The following is a 5,234-nucleotide window of genomic DNA, read 5'->3' on the forward strand; positions in this document are numbered from 1 at the left end:
ATCCCCCACATCAGTCAGAGTTTTGTGAGTGCAGGCTTCCCAGAACAGAAATTGATTGCAATGATGAGTGAAGACTAGCCAGATGATGATTTCAGTCAGGTGTACCAGTGCCCTCCAAGCATGGTATTGGACAATTGGACCAGAGAGGATGTTGCTAGCTGTATTTATGGTCCAATGTAATTGTAAAATGTTTTTTGCATTTCTAAACTTGTTTTATCACCATTTGCCTAGCCCTGGGCATTTGGATCTCGTGTTAATAAGGGCATGTTTTTATCTTCATTAATGTGATTTCTAATAAAACAAAGCATCGCATTTCATTACATTTCTTGTACGATTTTATATTTTATTGCTCTTTCCGCCTAAACCAATCAATAAACCAACCTGATATAAACCACTAAACCATAATGCAGATCTGACATCGAATCTATATCTAATGACATCATTAATAATCACTTGCCAAATTTTGATCATCCGATAAATCAAGCAGAGGAAGATGATATTGACGAAGACTGGGAAGCGTCCCCTGAATTGTTGAGATTAGTTGAACAGGAGGGCTGAGAAACTCAGCCTCATAGGGAACCCGTCGAATACAACTAACAACATCATCTCCAGTCCAATTGTCAAATACCATGCCTGGAGGGCACTGGTACACCTGACTGAAATCATCATTTGGCTGGTCTACACTCATCATTGCAATCATTTCTGTTCTATGAAGCATGTACTCACAAAACTCTGACTGATGTGGGGAATGGGAATCCTTCTGCTCTCATTTCTGTAACACCCCGGACGATTCATACTTTTCTTCTTTTCATCTGCTAGTCGGGCCTCATCAGCTTTGCTGGGTTTATAGCCCATCCCTTATCGACTATTATTAACAGGGAGGGTTATGGTATTTTCAATTCCTTGGCCGTATCTCCCTAAACCTTTTCATGGCTGGAATCCTTTCCTTAGCATGACCTGGCCATGTTAATGGAGACATTAGAGGGTGGAGGATTGAGTTTAGGATATCCTCCTCTATTAGAAGAAGTACTTGCAATTTCCAACGCCCGGAAAGAAGACTCCAAAGCTTCAATATCAGCTTCTATGTATGGGGTGTCACTGAACTGGGACACTAGAATGTCTTCTTCACCCATGATGGTTATTAACTTGCCTTCTATAATAAACTTCACTTTTTGATGCAACGAGGAAGGTATAGCGCCGGTGGAATGTATCCATGGCCTCCCTAACAGACAGCTAAGCGACGGGTTGATATCCAGGACCTGAAAAAGGATCTAGAAAGTACACGGTCCTATTTTCATAGGTAGCTCGATTTCTCCCAGCACGTCCCGTCGGGCTCCATCGAAGGCTCGAACAACCGTTGAACTAGGTTCTATGAATGAATCATTCACTCGTAACTTGGACAATGTCCTCTTGGTTATCACATTGAGTGATGCACCATTGTCTATTAATACCCTTCATATCACAAAATCTTTGTACATGATGGAGATATGGAGAGGACGAGTGTGTCATGTTCCCTCATTTGGTATTTGTTGGCTGTTGAAGGAGATAAAGTTATCGACCATTATATTGTTGATGATACGATCTAATTTGCTAGTACTTATATCATGGTTGACATGGGCCTGGTTCAACACTTTTAGTAGGACCTTTCTGTTAGCTTTCGAGTTCATCAGTAAGGACAACAGTGATACCCTAGCCGGAGTGCGGCTCAATTGGTCAACTATTTGATATTCGCTTTGCCTGATGAATCGTAAGAACTCACAAGCCTCATCATCAGTGACTTCTCTTTCAACATCAATTGGAGGGATCTCAATCCGCGCTATTTCAGAACTGGTGTCGACTGGCTTATCAACTTTCTCTTTGCCCTTAGAAGCATTGACAACTTTACTGGCTATCTCGATAGGGCTATAAACTCTTCCGTTTCTTTTCGTATTTCCTACTTAGGCCAGATTAACAACTTCATTTGTTTGAACGGGCATTCTTCCGACTTCTTCCCGATACTTCCAAGGGACGACTCTGTCTGATTGATATGGGAATGAACATGATCGTCTTGCTGTCTCAGGTTCCATATTTCTCAAATGAGGCGCCATCGAGACGGAGCAGCATATGATGGGGTGCCGACAGGTATGTTGAACACAGGTACAAATTTCCTTAGAATGACAGGAGTCAGAATTTCCTCGTCCTTCTCAAGGACACATACGTCAGAACATTTCTTTCTCCTCCCAATCATCAACAACTAGGAGTCCAACAATTCTTGTATCATTAATCTGAACTCAGAACATTCCTCTAGGTCATGGTCTGTAGTCCCATGCATCATACAACCGTCATCTTTATATTGGTCGTCTCGCCCACATTTGGCCAGACCTCGTTTGCACATCTCCAAAAATATGATTCTCAATGGTGTCTTTATATCTTCCACATTGTCAACAATAATGCTTGCCTCGTCCCTTTCTAAGACATTCACTCCATGGTTCCCATGATTGGGCAAAGGGTTGTTCGTGATAGTGGGAACATCGTCTTTGAAGTTCAGCCATCTGGAATCAATAAGATCTTGCACTCTGTGTTTCAATGCTTTACAAGTCTTGATTAAATGCCCTATTACTCTTGAATGGTAGGCACAATTGACATTAGGGTTGTACCATACGGTCATAGTATTTGGGAGTCTTCCCGGAATGGGTGCTAGGATGCGTTCTGATTGTAGGTTGGCGAAAAGTTCGGCATAGGTCATGGGGATAGGGTCGAACATTTTTCTTTCCTAGGTTTGGAATTATGCGGGTGGATTATGGTTTTGGGTTTGGTTGTTTGGTTGATAGTTGGGTCTAGGCAGTCGGGGTTGATAGTGGTTTGGTTGTGGTTGGTTATATTGAAGTGTTGGGTTTTGTTAAGGTGGTGGGCGATTGTGGTTAATGTAGGGTATTGGCTGATATGGGGTTTGGTATGTGTTTTGTTGGGTCAGCTGGTATGGTGTCTGGTTATGTTGAGGGCGATATGTATATGAACGAGAATTGTTGTTTGTCTTATTCACTGCCTTTTGGGGTTCTCCGGCTACATAGTGGGCTTCAGCTTCTTTTTTCTTCATATAGTTGGGCCTTTTGGACTCTCTGGTTTATTCGGCAACAATCTTTCATGTTTTCATATTTTGCTCAATCATGTCTCCGACTCTAATCAGTGAATTGAAATCACACGTATTATCCTCAATCATTTTGTCGACTGGCTTATCAACTTTCTCTTTGCCCTTAGAAGCATTGACAACTTTACTGGCTATCTCGATAGGGCTATAAACTCTTCCGCTTCTTGTCATATTTCCTACTTCGGCCATATTGACAACTTCATTTGTTTGAACGGGCATTCTTCCGACTTCTTCCCGATACTTCCAAGGGAGGGCTCTGTCTGATTGATACGGGAATGAACATGGTCGTCTTGCTGTCTCAAGTTCTATATTTCTCAAATGAGGCGCCCATCGAGGCAGAGCAACATATGATGGGGTGTCGGCAGGTATGTTGAACACTGGTACAAATTTCCTTATAATGACAGGACTCGAATTTTCCTCGTCCTTCTCAAGGACACATATGTCAGAACATTCCTTTCCCTCCCAATCATCAACAATTGGGAGTCCAGCAATTCTTGTATTAATAATATGAACTCAGAACATTCCTCTAGGTCATGGTCTGTAGTCCCAAGCACCATACAACCGTCATCTTTATATTGGTCGTCTCGCCCACATTCGGCCAAACCTCGTTTGCACATCTCCAAAAATATGAAGATGGCTCTTCGGGCACGTAGTCCCATCATATTTCTCAAATTCTGGAACCTTGAATTTTGGAGGAAGAACGACGTCCGGGACTAAACACATTTCAAAGGCATTTTTTAGATCGGGACAGTTAGCCCCTTCTACAGCTTTGAACCTTTCATTGATAACATCCCACATTTCTTCTCCCTTTCCTTTCCCTTTGTCATCATGTTGAATGTTCTTACCATCTTGGTGGCCTGCATTTTGTGCAAAGGGACTTTTATCATTCTTGGGATGATGGTAGTTAGGATCATCATCGGGGTCATATTGGCTCGTGTGTTGTGTGTCCTCCTTATTTGGCGAGGCATGCCCTTGCGACGTACTATAGTGCTTCGAGGCAGACTCTTGGTCATGCCCTCCTTCATTAGCATTGCGTGTGGATTGGGCTCGCATATCTGATGTAGAAGAATTCCCAGATGCCATCTCTTGCTGCATGGCTACCATCATCCTCATCATCGCCGCTATTTGTTCCTTTAGCTCAATCACCTCGGGATTCCCTCCCGTAGCAGCTTCCTGGTCGGCCATGATCTTTGTTTTCAGTCGAGTATTATAAGGATGTCGGGGCGCAATGATTACTGGACCTGTTTATGTTTGAAAAATAAAAGTTGAAAAATAAAATGATAAAAATGAAAGCAAAAAGATTTCTTTGTCTTCGAGAGGCTTGGTATAGTAAGACATCTTGACCCGCATTTGCTGACTACGAGGCGTATCCCGACAGTGATAGCATAGCAAATTTCATTCTTTCGTTTATCTACCTTTTATATTCTTCAGTGTAGTAGGCTTGGTGTTCTCCAAGTTCATTCTTCCCGCAGAAATGAATGTTTCTCAGAGCATTCCTCAGAGAAATGAGAACTTCCTTGGTGGTTTCTTCATCTTTATACCAGATTGTAATTCCTTGCAGCTTTTCCTGAGGTACATGATTCATTCCCTATTTCAATTGCCCAAGTATAAGGGCCAGGGTAAAAGAGACGCATCCCCGAGGGCCCGTCAACATCATGTTTGGATATTCTGCGCATGAGTACATTATTGCATGGTGTTTATCATACAAACATCAATTTGCCCAAAGTTCCTAGGGGTTACTTCTTTGAACAGCTTCTTCCAATCAGACAATTGCATAGGTTTGATGGCAATGTTTCTGAACCTACACATAGGGTATCTGCTCCAATCTGGATATTGGTGATGTACAAACCGAGTAACCATCCATACATAGAGCAATTGCACACAACATCGGACTTTGTGGTAACCCTTCTCATGACACCTTCGGAACGACAAGCGAGTCTCTGTGATCATCGCTGGTACTGGATTAACTCTGAATCTCTTGACTCTAGCGAAGACATCAACCACTGTTTGGTCTATCATATCATAGACAAAGGGAAATAAGACCATACCATATACAGCTAATGCAAATGCGAGTTTGAATAACTCCCAATTTCCTTGTTCAATCATC

This window comes from Lupinus angustifolius, chromosome LG01 (genome assembly GCF_001865875.1).
Source record: "Lupinus angustifolius cultivar Tanjil chromosome LG01, LupAngTanjil_v1.0, whole genome shotgun sequence".
NCBI classification, from domain to species: Eukaryota; Viridiplantae; Streptophyta; class Magnoliopsida; order Fabales; family Fabaceae; genus Lupinus; species Lupinus angustifolius.